Below are 17,280 nucleotides of genomic sequence, written 5' to 3' on the forward strand. Positions count from 1 at the left end.
TTGGCTGTGAGGTAATCCTTTTATAAGGGCAGGTGGATAGAAACTGTTGGCCTTTAGCAGATTATTTCTGTCCGTGGCTTTCTTGTACAGTGTAGTGCTAAATTTTCCCCCTGTATGTGCTATGCCTACATCCAAAAAATCTAGTGTACTTGGGTTACACTCTAATGTGAACTTAATGGAGTGGTGAATACAATTCAAATAATCCAAAAACTCAAACAATTTATCTTTAGTACTTTTCCAATGGACTGATGTCTGAAAACAATATACTAAATGGGTCACTATTCAAGAGGACCGAGAGGGTTTATTTCTAATACATGGACTCATGTGTTTTTTGAGTTTTGCACTTTTCACTTACATGATTATATTAATAATTTACGGTATAAAGCACATTGTGTGAGTTGTTCTGCATGTCTGACGAAAGGGCACCCCCCCCGAAACGTTACATCTGACGTAATAAACGTGCAGGGGTCACCCCCGCTACACTTGCTATCGTGTGTCTGGTATCTTTCACGGATCTACGTATTTGGCACCCATGAGAGTGTTTCTGACATTGCCAAAAAGATATACAGTGTATGACAGGTGGAGGTGTATTTATCAACATTCTTATTCTGGTGTTAGAGGATTATGAAACCAAACCACAACTAAACTCAAATTCTCTAAAAACTCAAATGTCATGGTATGAACAAAAAAATGCTGAACAATGCATTAAAAATCACATATACATCTAAAAAGTTGTTTTTTGGACAATTCCTAGTAAAAAAATCTGAAAACCTCTAAGTCCCAATTGATTAAAGTGGTCCAGTAAGATCAATGCAGCTCTGATTGACTTCTATAGTATAGCATCTCAACAACTTTAACTTGACAAATTTTGCATTAATAGTTTTTACACTTAAAAAATTTGTGGATATAAAAGAAATGTGGTTTTTAGTAAATGGGCTCCTTAGTAGTAACATAATTTAATTAATAGTAACTTTACAGAATATAGTTGGTGCTCAAGGTATGTGGAAGTCAAGCTTCCAATAATTTACAGTGCAGGCATAAGTAGTCCAATATTAATATCATTTAGAAAAGAACATCCTCACGTCAGACCTTTTCAAGGCACACACAAAAAAAAACATTTATCTACAGAGCCTTATTTTCTGACAATGCCCCTCTTTTTTAGCAACATACTGTAGCTACCCACAATTCCAGGTCCAGCTTATTTAGGAGGTTTAAGTACCAGGGTTTCTGTGTGATTTTATAACACTAGGAGAAGTAACATGAGTCAGTCCTGGTTTTTCAGCTGCTTAACCAAAATTCCACTATTTTGAGCCAACAAATGTGTCATCCCCTCATTTTCAGATATTTATAATTAAAGTAACATGTTAAAGGCTGCTATGTCAGTGTTTCTACTGATTACTGTGTACTATTTGTTTTTGTAGATGGCTTATTGAGCTGCTCCAGAGAACAAGACACTGACAAGATATCTTCAACACATTTTAAACAAATAATAATTAACCCATAACCCTACACTATACTATGCCCTAAAAGTACTGATTTAAAAGGAAGGCAAATATCTCAATCTGAGGCAGTTTTTCTAATGCCAAGATTCTGGTCAAAATATTAGGATCCTGGTTAGTTAGCTCATAAAACATAAATTTAGCAGAGAATGATCATTCATCAAAAAAGTATGTTAAATCTGTTCTGCATGCAGCTCTGTATAGCAGGATAATAAATTAATACAGCAAAGGGGTAAATACAGTAGAAAACACAAATAAACACAAATAAATAAAACACAAATAAATACAAAATACAGTTACAGTATAAGTGCTAAGTGTTAGATTATAAACTCTATGGGTTCTATGGGCCAGGAGGAAAAAAAACACCAGCACACCCTGGCCTCTCAAAGGATATTTGTCCGGTGCTCAGTAAAAAAGGGTCGGCACCCTCAAATAGACTTGGATAAGGAAGAAAATTACCTGCACTCAGGACTCGATGCAAGCGGGCCAGGCCCTGCCTGTTTATTACAGAGTAACGTTGAAACATTACTCTGTAATAAACACGCAGGGCCTGGCCCGCTTGCATCGAGTCCTGAGTGCAGTTAATTTTCTATGGGCCAGGGACATCCTCCTACTTGTCTCTTTAAGTGGGTGGGCAACTTGCAGACATAGTTAGGAAGTGCTGCATTTTCCATTAATTATCACTGTATTATAAGTTCTTGAACCAGGTTAGATGTTATTCAAGTGTTGCAAGAGTTTTGAGTTTATTTACTAAGAGACTGAGGGTAAATTGGCTCAGGAGAAATTCAAAGATGACATTACAAATGTAAGCAGCAGCAAGAGAGAAAGGTTTACAGAGAGAAACAGCAGTTTTAGTGGGTTGCCCAAGCAGTTGAGAGGAATGAAGGAGGAGGCCTGGATTGTATGGAGACGAAAAGGAGTTCTGTTATTCTTTGATTTCACTGTCTTCCCACTAGGGCTTTAAAAATAGCCAAAACACTTGATTCTATGGTACAGAATTATTTTTTGAAAGTTTTTACAAGTTTAGCTGTTGCTCACATTTATTTACAAAAAATGGTTAACCCCTATGCAACCCCAGACTAAAGATGTTAAAGGAATTGTTCAGTGTAAACATAAAAACTGGGTAAATAGATAGGCTGTGCAAATTAAAAAATGTTTCTAATATAGTTAGTTAGCCAAAAATGTAATGTATAAAGGCTGGAGTGATTTGATGTATAACTTGTCAGTCAGACACTACTTCCTGCTTTTCAGCTCTCTTGGTTTACACTGACTGGTTACCCTGGTTACCAGGCAGTAACCAATCAGAGACTTGAGGGGGTGCCACATGGGTCATATCTGTTGCTTTTGAATCTGAGCTGAATGCTGAGGATCAATTACAAACTCACTGAACAGAAATGTACCATGAGGCCCCCCTTCAAGTCGCTGACTAACTCAGAGTTATAGAGCTGAAAAGCAGGAAGTTGGATTCTGGCTGTTTTATTAGACATCCAGTCACTCCAGCCTTTATATATTACATTTTTGCCTAACTAACTATATTAGAAACATTTTTTATTTGGCACAGCCTATGTATTTATCCAGTTTTTCTTTTCACACTGAACTATTCCTTTAAGATGGACAGCGGAAAAAAAACTGGTAGTAGAATCTTCCTTTCTTATATAACTCCTTAGTTCCACTATTTCACTGTTAATGTTTTTATATTAGCAAAAGTGATACAAATAATACTGTTTCTTTTCTTATACAATATTCAGCTATGAAGTGGTATTATATTATAACAATATTTCTACTCCTAATATATTAAAATTGTAGATCATTGAGATAATGATGTCAGTATTTCATACATGACTTCAAAATAAGTATTTTCTTAATACTTTTCAAGAACTGTACTTCTATCAATCTGGTGCACTTTCAAAGAACATGGAATTCATCATTTTGTTGTTAATTGACACATACTGAAAGCCAAAACTTCTCTGATTCACTTACTGTTGGTTTTCTTGGATGACTTTATTGGCATTAAACTATAAACACCAGCCGGTCATAATTAGAAACATGTGAGCTGGATGGAGTTAAATTTGTCATTAAGTTTTAGGTTTCACATCCAAGAAGCTGACTAGTAGTTTAATAATGGTCTACTAATCAGATCATGTATTTCTCAGTTCAGAGGTTCACGTGCAGCATTTTCCCATGGATGGGGTTACAAGCAATTACATTGACAAATCAAAAGGATATGTAGGAAGGTGTATTTCTAATTTTAATAAACCAAGTTAAAAAAGATTTTACTTATATGTGAATATATCAGTACATATTGTTATTTACCTGGAACTCCTAAAAACGTGTTTATTTCATGATCTGTAGAATTTTGTTAATCTTTGTCCCCAATAAAACCTGTTATTAATATTATTACACAGACAGTAAAATATAGGTATCCTCCTACTATCACTTCAGGTTAACCTTTTCTTTTTTTCCTCTTCCTTTGCTTTGAGGCTCACACAGTCTAATGATCTCCTTGTTAAATGAATTTCTGAAATATAGAAGCTTCTTGTAAGCTACTTTTCCACCTCTAGCTATTATCGAAGGTTCATGTGAACATATTAAATCATTTTAACGGCAAAAGGAAGGGTTGGGTTATCTTTTGATAATATTTGTGTGTTCTTTGTTGCCCTTTATACTGGACTGTATTATCTAATTATAATATAATTATAATGTGTTATAAACATTGTTTCTCTAGTTATGGGCCATTTGGATTTGTACAACCCTGACAAATTTGTAAATTTTTTTTTTATTATTTCCAAATCCTAAAACTTGATCGAATATTACTGAATTTGAATCAAATTGGACTAAACTTGAATCAAGTTTTTTCTCCGAAAAGAACTCGAATGTCAGGAAGGCCATTGACATCTTTAAATGGTCATCACTGCCATTGACGTCTACACAAACTTGGCAGGTTTTAGGTTATGAATAGTCAAATTTGAGTTGTTCCCTGGGTCAAGATATGATACATATCGAATTCCAATTCAAGTTTGTATTATTCCATATAGTGATGGGCGAATTAATTCGCCAGACACAAATTTGAGGCAAATTTCCGAGTTTTGCCACAAGCAGATTATTTAGCAAAACTGCGATGAAAATTCGTTGGCAAAAAATCTGGCGTCCAAAAAAAATAGACGTGTGTCAAAATTGTCGTATCATCGCATGCATCAAAATTTTTCATAAAGCAGAAAATTATATTTGCCTGTCATATAAGCTGATGCTACAAGAATGATTATTAAATTTTGATGCTAGTTGTGTTGGCTTGAGTTGCCAGGAACACCAATAATGAAAATTATTTACTAATTAGCATTATATTACAGTTATATTATGTATATTCAGTATATTGTGCATCTGTCCCTAAGATTAATAACTGACAGTTGCACAAAGCATGTGCAGTAAATCAGCAGAAAAGAAGACGGGGAGCTACTGGGGCATCTATGGAGGCACAGATCTCTCTGCTAATGAGCTGTGGGTGCTTGAGCTGGTATATGCCTGAATATCTTTAAATAGATACCTATGCTATTAAATTGTACATATATTTGTTGGAGAAGAAACTGCATTCATAAACTGACTTTGACTAGTGGTACTTTTAGAGGCAAGTGAAAAATATTTATAGCTATTAATTACTGATATTTAGGTTATTTCAATCTTACCTTATTCCTAATTACTTCCCAGCTCTTTGCCATGTGATTGAAAATGTAATATACAAACATGTATGACCTATTTATGATAGGTCATAATCTACTCAACAGTAGAATGCAATTTCTTTACAATCAATGTAACTTATTAGCTGCATAAGTGTGTAGAATAATCATACTGAAATATAAAATGTACAGTAGTCATAGTACAATGTACTGCATTGCCTTTGCTGAGAAGCATACCATAAGTTCACATATGGTTGTTGCTCAAGGATAGTGAGAGATCAGTACAAAAGCATAATGAGAATATCCCTAGTGAACTATTGTTTATTGTAAACGTTCACACCTTACAAAGTATTCGAGAAATATTTAACTGCAGGAAATGGATTAAGCTGCTCCTTAGGATAAAACATATTGATGCTATTTGTTCTTAGAGTTCAGTGCTCATTGCTCTTTACAGCTACATGTGATATTTATTAGTGAAGCCTTTTGTATAAATTACTTTGTCCGTCCAAAAGATTTTTACAGGCTACAATAAAAAAATAAAGGAAATCATAACGGGGGAAAAATAACAGGATTAGTATGGCAGAATTTTCTACACTTCAGAATTACAGCTTGAAATAATTAGCAGAACTATACAAAATACCCAAAGGGGGTGATTCACCCTTTTTCCAGAATTTAACTGTTGATACAGTAAGTTTACAGGAAATGACTAGGAATCTGGGTGAGGCTCTATATATTCTGCATTTTAGTGATTCTTTTATATAATACAGTCAAATCAATGTATCTGAAAGTAGTTTTTTTCCCCAGTAGATAAAATGGCTAGCCTAAAGTATAAATATTAAATATTGTTCCTGCTCTTCATTTATTGAAAAAGTAATGTGAATTTATATAAAGGGGCACTACCACTGTTTGATATTGTCATATAGTTCTGAAAAGCAAAAGAAAGCATAATAGTATTTTTATTGTATACAGTAAGTGAGTATTTATGTTACATCAGTACTATGAAAGACTTCCCTTTACCATACCAGTGCTGTAAATATGCTAAGCTGATCTTTTTTTTCTGGGATCCAGGGAAGGGAGTTTGTGTATGTAACGTTTTAATAACCATAATAACAAGCATCATCATTCCCAGCAAGTAACAATTTGTAACCTCAAAAATCTCATCTATCATGCTGGAGTTCACTAACAGACACATGCATTCATTCATACTCAAAATAAGAATATCATTCATATGAACAGGTTATGTCCCAAGTCCAAAGAGATAAAGTACAGGTACTGTGCAACACTTCTCTTGATACTGATGGACAGAAATCTTAAAAGGCTATTTACAGTATATAGATTAAATAGGCTTTTAAAGTGGAACTGTGACATTTTTTTTAAATCTGTATTCATAAATATTTGTATTTGTTTTATAATTTATTTATTTGTATCAGTGAATATATTCTATAGATCTGGTCTGAAAAATAACCACATCTAGTCCTATAGACAGCAGCATGCATAATTGTATCTACACAATCCCTTATGCTATGCAGAGTAGGTGTAACGGTCGGCACCCAACACCAGAACAAATGCCAAGCACCCTGGTCTCTGCTCGTGCTTCACCTGTAGTGTGACCGCCGTTGGCCTCGGGAGGAGCCCTCAGCTACTTCGATGCCACCAGGACTTAAACGATAGGTGCAAGGCTATAGGTTCTGGATAGACAGAGGGGCCACGACTGTAAAGCAAAGTCTTTGGGCAGAAGGTCGTAGTACAAGGCGTTGGGCAATAGAGTAGTCAGATCACGCTGGGTCGAGGCAGGCAGAGAATAAGCGTAGTCAGGCAGGCAAGGGTCAAACCAGGTAGTCAATCAGAAAGGATTTAGCAGAAGAGGTAGTCGGTATTCAGGCAAGGGTCAGGATCCAGAGGTCAGAATAGTCAAAAAGCCAGGCAGGGGTCACAACAGGAATCAAAACAGGTTCAGACAGAGTTAGCTTAAAGCTCAAAAGCACCAGGAACAAATCCAATCACGGGCAAGGTCTCACAGCCCCAATGAGCCTTATATACAGTTCAAATTTCGCGCTGGTGTCATCACGCCAGCACGCCTGCGCCTTTAAATTCACCAAGAGCGCACCGCACGCGCCCTAAGACACCGGCGCCTGCGGCCTACAGGAAGCCACTCGACGCGGCGGGGAAGGTCCCCATATGCTTTCATATGGTTTTTTGGTCGTAGAAAAATCGTTCGTTCCAAGGATTTAATCGATCGACCGATTTTTCGTTTGATCAAACTAATTGCGGTAAATCCTTCGACTTCGATATTCGAAGTCAAAGGATTTACATTCGGCAGTCGAATATCGAGGGTTAATTAACCCTTGATATTCGACCATATGTAAATCTGCCCCCAAGATTTCCCTTCGGCATAATTATATCATAGATGGGACTTTGGTGCTGAGCCCACAAACTTATCTGAACATATGGAATTATTCTGCTTCAGGAGCTGCTGATGTGAAGAAACAAACATGAAATACATAGCTCTCACTATTTTCAGGTTTGTTTGTTTAGTTTCAAATTCAGTTATATAAAATGGATGAATTCATTTTTTTCACCTGATATGCATATGTGGAATTAGTTTTTAGTGAGTAAAGAAAATGTTTGCATCAGAATTTTGCCATGCATTGTTTTGACAGATAAAAATACAGGGAAAATGCAAGAAAATGCCCATTGACCCAAATACATTTGTTGCACGAAAAATGAGAAGAAAAAATGCTCACTGATTCCAATGCATTTGGAATAAGAAAAAACAAGGTAAATGTATATTGACTCCAATGATTTTTCCACTGTTTGGTAAATATTTTTGCAAAACAGGGCAGTTTCACTCATGACTAGAATAGATACTAGAGGGCAGATTTATCAAGAGTCAAATTCCGAAGTGTTAAATACTTCGAAATTCGACCATCAAATTGAAATACTTTGACTTTGAATATCGAAGTCAAAGCATTTTTCACCGAATTTGGCCATCGAACGATCGAAGTAAAATCATTCAATCATATGATTAAATCGTTTGAATCGAACGATTCAAATGATTTTAGCGTACAATCGAACGATTTTACTTCGATGTGTGAAGAATGGTCTAGAAGGTCCCCATAGGCTAACATAGCACTTTGGCAGGTTTAATTTGGCGAAGTATTGAAGTCGAAGTTTTTCTAAAGAGACAGTACTTCAATTATCGAATGGTCGAATATTTGAACGATTTTTACTTAGAATCGAAGTCGAAGTAAATTCGAAGTCGTAGTATCCTATTCAATGGTTCGAAATATCCAAAAAATTACTTTGAATTTCAATTTTTTTTACTTTGAAAATTCCCTTGAATTCGACCCTAATACTTTTCATATGTCATCTTAATGGTGCAGTCACACTTATGCCATGCACTCCTTAATGCTCGTACCTGATACCCATAAGGTAGTTACTAAATAGAATTATCTCCATCAGATTGGGCAACATTAGGGAGCATATTTATTAAGGTTTGAATTGTAACAACTCACAAATTCGAGTTGGGAATAATCCAAACTCAAATTCAAATTCGAGATTTATCATACCTTGACTCTGTGAACAATTCAAATTCGATACGCCACCTAAAACCTGCAGAGTTCAAGTTTTTTTCAGAGAAAAAAAATCTATTCAATTTTAGTCTTATTCAATTCAGATTGGATTCGAGTTTTCGAGCCTGTAATCTTTGTTAGAATTTTAGATGTTTCGAGTTTTGTCTTAAATAAGATACTGTTCTAATTTTTAGGTTATTCAAGTTCAGTGGAGGTAATAAAAAACTCTATCACTCAACTTTTGATAAATCTGCCCCTATGTATTTGTTAAACCATGTGGCCCCACAGTAAAATAGCTGTACAATCTTCTTTTGATTAGAAAAATTATTATTTTTATTTATTCAAGGTCATTTCACAAGGGCCTATTTACGAAGCCTCTAAACTAAAAAACTTTAAAAAGAATTTGATTTACTATGCTCCAAAGCTGCTAAAAATCCAGAAATACTTCAGCTTAAACCTGTTGAAATCATGTAAAAGTCAATGGCAAATGCTCCCTATAACTATTGGAAATCAATTGTTTCAGGTTGTTTGCCCTGGTTTAATTTGATAATACAAATTATTTGAGTGACAACTCAAAAAAGTTGAGTTTGAGGCCATCAATTACAAAAAGTTGCATAATACAAATTGAGGTTTGATTTTGTCACAATGTTTTTTCGAACAGATTTATTTCTGAACAATTATTGGTAAATTAAGGGGGTTTGGGAGTTTGTCGGAGTGAGGAAAAAGTCAAGTTTTAGTAAATAACCCCAACAAACTCTAAAACCACCACTGTCATTGAATTTTATAAAAAGTGCAAACAAAAAAAAAACACTGAACGATGCTGGAAAAAATCCAAAAACCTCAAAGACCTTGCAAAAAAAATCCAAAAATGTCTAGAAGTCCAAATTGATTTAGAGAGGTCCAATAAGATCAGCACAGATCCCATTGACTTCTATAGGACCTTGACAACTTTTACACGGTGAAGTCTTGCCTTTTCTTGGTTTTCATGACTTTTACACTTAATAAATCACAAATTTTTTGAGTTTTTTTTAGAAATACAGGAAAATCACACATTTTCAAGATTTGTGGAAAATACAGAATTAATTTGTTGGAAAATGGGTCACTTAATAAATTTCAAATCTTTGGGGGGGCAGATTTATCAAAATGTGAGCTTAGAGCTTTATAAATAAAAACTCACCCACGTTCTATTCATTCCTATGTTTTAAAAAAAATATTGAAAAACTACAAATTTTTAGAAATTTGCGTAAAAAAGAAATGTTCCAATGTTAGTAAACATGCCCAAATAATGTTCTTACACAGTCTAGCCAGACTAGAACTCAACATGTGACTAAAAAAAACCAATGTGTATTAGTGTAATTATATAAATGAGTGTAATGTGGGGGGAAATGCCTTTTACATACTTTACTCATGAAGAGCTTCTGGTTACTTTTTGTCTTGTTACAATTTGCTATTTGTATTACATTTCTGGCAAAACTCTTTTAATTGTGCGAGATCTGAGCCTCTAAATTATTAAAATATATAAAAGAACACTACTTAGGAGTATGTAAAAAGAAGTGCATACAAACATTGGATGGAATTATAGACACTTATAGACACATCTAGGTGACAATATTAATCTCCAATCAGATTCTGTATTATGCCACAAAGTGAAAGCAGTTGCCACTTTGAGATCTATATTTCCAAACAGAGAAACTGAAAATCATTCATTTTGTTAATACATTTTTTTTCGATAATGAATTAGCATGATTAGCGCAAAGTTTAAGGCTTCCTGAAATAGTTAAATCATGCATTAATTCTGCTTATCTTCCTATTAATGCCCCCGAAACAAAATTAATATCTGTCATATAACAACACATTTTATGGGAGGTTTAATCAATAGCTAAGTAATCCTCCTGTCAATCGCTAATTAATATAAAGCTAGTTATTTCCTTTTCATTTCATGGCTGTTTTAAAGAATAAAGGAACCTTTTTAAAACTCCAGGTTCTTTACTTTGACCACAAGTAAATATCAATAATAATTTCATGCAAATCAATTTCTTGTTATAAATGTGATTATGATCTTTTCTATGACTAAATATCGATTTATTCTGTACTATTTTGAATTGTATTTTCTTTTGTATGATTTGAGGAAAACAGTTTATAGATAAATATGCAGTACTTTAGAGTGGCATTTAACTCCAATGAATTGAATAAATCATCAAAAATGAAAGACTTCAGACTACTTTTACTTAAATAATGGGTTGTTTATTATAACTTTTTACTGTTTGCAAATTATTTTATTTTAACAATGAAAAACAATACATATTTTTAATGGTATTTAATGCTAACTTGTTTGTATTATGTCAATGGATGCCAAAATGAAGTACAAGCATCTATTATTTACAAACCCAGTTTCTAGTTAGTTACTCATAGCATAACCCTTGAAAATGAGCATGTGAATACAAAGATATTGCAGTTGGGATACTAATTGAATATATTTAATGTGGATATTCAGATGCATATTTGAGCTCACTCTACAAGATTTGTATTTTTTATGCTACTGTATATGCTAGAATGCTTGTTGGTTTCTATTTAGCTCAACATCATGGGTTTCCTTAGGCAACTACGTTGATACAACAAACACTGTGTGCAATTGTTCAGAGGTCTGCGTATGGTGCAGTTTTACCCTATGTTGCTAAGGTTACTGCTGATAGGAAAGGAGCCTGCGGAGGCTGTGTTTTGAATTCCACGGTAGCGTTGTTTGTTGGTTTATTGTCAGATCCATTGGTACGTACCTGTAATGAAGAGTAACAAGGGCATAAGTTAAATACTCGTCAGGGGAGTTGTGGAAATATCCTTGCTATCCCAAATGTGGATAGAGATGAATGCCATAAATGAATAGTATGTGACTTTGATGTTTTTAATTTACACTCAGGGGCAGATTTACATAAGGTTGAATATCGAGGGTTAATTAACCCTTGATATTCGACTGCCGAATGTAAATCCTTCGACTTCGAATATCAAAGTCGAAGGATTTACCGCAAATAGTTTGATCGAACAAAAAATAAACCTTAAATCCTTCGAAATCGTTTGATTCGAAGGATTTTAATCCATCGAACAAACGATTTTTCTTCAAGAAATTGTTAGCAAGGCTATGGGGACCTTCCCCATAGGCTAACATTGCACCTCGGTAGGTTTTAGGTGGCAAAGTAGGGGGTCGAAGTTTTTTTTAAAGAGACAGTACTTTGATTATCGAATAGTCGAATATTCGAACGGTTTTTAGTTTGAATCGTTCGATTCGAAGTCGTAGTCGAAGGTCGAAGTAGCCAAAAAAACATTCGAAATTCGAAGTTTTTTTTTTATTCTATTCCTTCACTTTTTAAGTTTCACTTGCTCACTAAGCTCCAGACAATTGGTGCATTTTTCTAATGTTATATTGTTTCACTGGTTGGGGCCAAGCCCACTTATGATATCATCAATTTCGGTGTCTTTTCTTAATTTCAAAGAGATTGTATAGTGTATAGTTTTCACTTCCTGAAGATGGCTCGAGTATAGGAGATTAAACTTTGAGAAAAAAAAATATATATACAATAACAAAATAAACCGCACTCACAGGTCTTTTATGCAACAATGCTGTGGTTTAATTAAGTGTATCAGCACTCACCATCGTGTTAGCAAAGGCCAGGTGCTCAAAAGGTAATTTCATTAGATGTTTTTACCGATAACAGCTGCATGACCAGTTTCTTTTGAACTGTGAAAGATCCTCTCCAGTTGGCTTTTCGAAGTATGTTGTTGTTATCAGCTACCTGCATATCAAGTAAGAGTAATAAAAACTGAAATAGCCATCAAAAAGTTCTTCAAAGTATTCCAGTACTAATTACTGTACAAGTCTGTACTGTTTGCATTCATGCATACATAACATATATTAATATTATACATTTGCATGTATAGGTATATATAGTCCCCATATTATAACCTCCACTTCCTGCCCCTTAAAGTGGACCTGTCATCCAGACACAAAAATCTGTATAATAAAAGTCCTTTTCAAATTAAACATGAAATCCAATTTCTATTTTTTATTAAAGCATTCATAGCTGTTGTAAGCTCATTTAAAAATCTCAGCTGTCAATCAAATATTGTCTGCCCCTCCTCTATGCCAGTGGCATAGAGGCGGGGCAGACAATTACTTTCACTTTCCATTCAGCACTTCCTAAATGTCACTGCTCTCCACACCTTCCCGCATTCTCATAACCATTTAATTGTGTAGCCAGGGCAAGGAAATGGACATCAGGTCCCCCATTCTGGTGCACAAACAAGATTCTGAGATGATACAAGGCTTGCCTTAATAAAACTGTCCACAAAATGGCTGCTTCCTGCTTGCTATAATTATGAATTCCCAGACTGAAGAAAACAAAATTCAAATAATTTATATAGTGTAATTAAAGTTCATTTTGCTTGACTAATGTGATAAAATAGGATTTGGAATGTTTTTTTTGGGTGACGGGTCCCCTTTAATCCCCATCTGCTTACCTCATGTCTTTACACAGCCACTATTTTATAGGATCTGCTTTCCTTCCCTTGACCTTGTCTGCCCTTTCCTAGCACAATCAGGCCTTCTCCTCTTATTACAAGCCCCAATCTCATAAACCTTAGTAAATAAATAATTATGGTGAAATGTATTAAAACTTTAATAGCATATAAAATGTTCAATGCAAACCATGTTTCCAAACAATTAATTTTTATAAAAATATAAAAAGTTTAAAAAAGATTTGCTTATGTACTGTTAATTGTATGTACGGATTGTTTGTGTTGTTTATGTATTGTTTGCAGTTATATTTTAGACTATACTATAGGCTTTATATTTTCATCAGTTTTATAACATTTCTTTTAGCTGGTTTATCTTTACCTCAGAGACAGGGCTTTTCGTTGTCCTTTGGTAATTTGCTGTTTTAGACCTTGTTTATTTCTTGTAGTTCAATAAAGCAAGTGGATTTAGTCATTGATTTTAAAATTATATATGTAGGAACCACAGCACACAATATTAATAGCTTGTTATATGAACAGTAAAGCAAAGAAGAGAGACACAAACAAAGAAACAGATGCATGCACTTACCAACATACTGTTTTGTTTGCTTCTGCCTAATTATTAGGCTTTCTGAATCTTTTTTTTTAATGATCACTGGTATCTTTTAACTCCCATTGGAAAATGAGATTCCTGTGGGATTAAAATGAACCACCCAGCATTATGACTACAAATGTTTTTTTTTAAAAAAGAAAGCATGAATACTCTGTTCACAATGAAAGGGCAAGTCAGTAGAGTAAATTAAAACACTTTTTACAAACTACCACTTCAGCTTATTCTGACATTAATGCAGCTTCCTGTAATAGAGAGAAGAAAATGCTATGTTAAACAGTATGTTATGTTTCTATTTCAACATCAGACTGTTATTATTATGCCTTCTCAACGCTAACATAATTTTTTATGGTAATCTAAATGGATTGTTGACAAAGCAAAATGCCTCCAATGGAAAAAAAAAGATTTAAATATGGGACTAACTAATATAATGAAGAAACAACAAAAAGTCACATATCATTGATGATCATATTTTTTAAATGTTTATTTAGGGGCAAATTTACTTAAGGTCGAATATCAAGGGTTAATTAACCCTCAATATTCCACTGTCGAAGTTAAATCCTTTGACTTCGAATATCGAAGTCGAAGGATTTATCGCTATTTGTTCAATTGAACGATCGAACTAAAAATCCTTCAATCGAACGATTAAATCCTTCGAATCGTTCGATTCGAAAGATTTTAATCCATCGATCTAAAGATTTTTGTTTGACCAAAAAAAGCTTAGAAAGCCTATTGGGGGGGGGCGGTCTTAGCCATGGTGGAGAACAGACGTCTGTGCTAGGAGCTCCGTCCATCTGATCCATAGCAGCCTGAACACAAGCAATTATTTACGCCGACACACAGCTCGGGTCATTCACCCAAGACACAGCAGCATGGGGAGAAGGGGGACCCGTGCACAACGCACCACCATGTCGCCATACCTGCACAAAACTCCCGGCCGGGACACATTACGGAGCTCTCAAAATGGCGCCGGATCCGATGACGCACCTTCAGAACGCTTCACACAGCTACTTCACCCACCGGTTCAGTGAGTACTTCGCCTGCCTCGACCCCCAAACACCAATCCCCTCAACATTCTCCCACAGATGCACTGCACACCAAGCGCTCATTAGAGCAGCCTGTGACTGCGCAGATACTGGCTGAACAGCTCTCTTATTTACAGACGGCCCTCACCTCCACCATTACACAAACTGTCTCTGCAGCAGTTAATGTTGCGATTAAAGAGATTCAGAGGGAGGTGACTGATATTGGGGACCGCACAGACAAATTAGAAAACTTTACTGATGATTTGGCACAACGCCTCATGAATGTTGAGGACGACAATGCCGCACTTCGGGAGGAAATATTCCAATTGCGGGACATGTGCGAGGACCTGGAAAACAGGTCCCGCAGACAAAACCTGAGATTTAGAGGGTCCCAGAGGAGGTGACACCTTCATAGATTCCAAACTACCTCAAGGACCTATGTTCCCAGATTTGTCCAGACATCCCAGATACCATGTGGAGATTTGATAGTGCCCATCGCTCCCTAGGCCCCAAGCCATCCTCTCCTAAGCCCCCACGGCATATCATAACCTGCTTCCACTACTACCAAGGCAGGGAGGCCATACTGGCAACCACGAGATTCACCAACACTCTGGACTTCCGCAATCATAAGATCCAGATTTTTGCGGACCTCTCCCCTATCACTTTGGGTAAGAGGCATGAACTGCGACCCCTCACACAAAAGCTTAGGGAGCATGGGATTCCCTACAGATGGGGGTTCCCATTTAAACTGGTTGTCAATCGTGCAGGCCACTCATACATTCTGCACAACCCCCAGAATGCAAACAGATTCTTAAAGGCGCTTGGCCTTCCCACCAAAGAACCACCGGGATCGAATGGCAAGGCGACTCAGGCTCACCCAGCTTCTCCCATCAAGCCTCAATTGGGCCACTGTCAGCAGCAACACCACCCCGCCAAGGCTCGCACTGAGCCCCTCTCCCCTTTGGGACACTTGAAAATATTCTACCCTGACCCCTTGGGTCTTCATTTCAACTATGAATTTTGGAAAAGCTAATTTTAGTGCCTTGAGGGCTGCCCTACAGAGCATTGATTGGGGCATTAGGTTTTCAGCTAAAAACACAGAACAGAAATGGTTGTCCTTTAAAATGATATTAAATCATTACTGTTCTCAATTTATTCCCTTAAGGACTAAACGTAGAAGCTCTAAGAATCATCCTGTGTGGCTTAATACAGAAGTAAAGAAGTTAATGGGAAAGAAGAGAAAGGCATTTAAAAACTACAAATCTGTAGGGACAGAAGCTGCATTTAATGAATATAAACACTGTAATAAATGTTGTAAATCAGCAATCCGGAAGGCTAAGAAAAGAAATGAAGAGTTAATTGCGGTGGAGGTGAAAACTAACCCTAAAAAGTTTTTTAAATATATAAATAGTAAAAAGATGCAGGTTGAGACTGTTGCTCCATTAAATAATGGTACCAGTATGGTTGTAACAGATACAGATAAGGCAAATGTGTTAAATCAGTTCTTTTCTTCAGTGTATACAATAGAGGAGTGGGGTCCCCCAGGGCTCAGTATTGGGTCCACTTCTATTTAACTTGTTCATTAATGACTTAGGGGAGGGTGTTGTAAGTAATGTATCAGTGTTTGCAGATGACACAAAATTATCCAGCCCAATTAATTCCATCCAGGATGTGGCATCCTTGCAACATGATCTTGACAAACTGGCAATCTGGGCAGCTAAGTGGCAAATGAGATTCAATGTTGATAAATGTAAAGTCATGCACCTGGGATGTAAAAATATCCAAGCCACTTATACCCTTAATGGGACTGCACTAGGCAAATCCATTATGGAAAAGGACCTTGGAGTCCTTGTAGATGATAAACTTGGCTGTAGCAAGCAATGCCAGTCAGCAGCATCAAGGGCAAATAAGGTCTTGAGCTGTATTAAAAGGGGCATAGTGTCAAGGGAGGAGGGGGTCATTCTTCCACTGTATAGAGCACTTGTAAGGCCCCATCTAGAATATGCCATACATTTTTGGTCTCCATCACTCAAACAGGACACTATTGTATTAGAAAGGGGAACAGAGAAGGGCAACTAAGCTGGTAAAAGATATGGAAAATCTTAGCTATGAGGAAAGACTGGCCAAATTGGGGATGTTCACGCTGGAGAAGAGGCGCTTAAGGGGTGATATGATGACTATGTATAAATATATAAGGGGATCATATAATACTCTCTCTAATGCTTTATTTACCAGTAGGTCTTTCCAGCTGACACAAGGTCACCCATTCCGATTAGAAGAAAAGAGGTTCCGCCTAAATATTCGGAAGGGGTTTTTTACAGTGAGAGCTGTGAAGATGTGGAATTCTCTCCCTGAATCCGTTGTACAGGCTGATACATTAGATAGCTTTAAGAAGGGGTT

This window comes from Xenopus laevis, chromosome 8S (genome assembly GCF_017654675.1).
Source record: "Xenopus laevis strain J_2021 chromosome 8S, Xenopus_laevis_v10.1, whole genome shotgun sequence".
Classification (NCBI taxonomy): Eukaryota; Metazoa; Chordata; class Amphibia; order Anura; family Pipidae; genus Xenopus; species Xenopus laevis.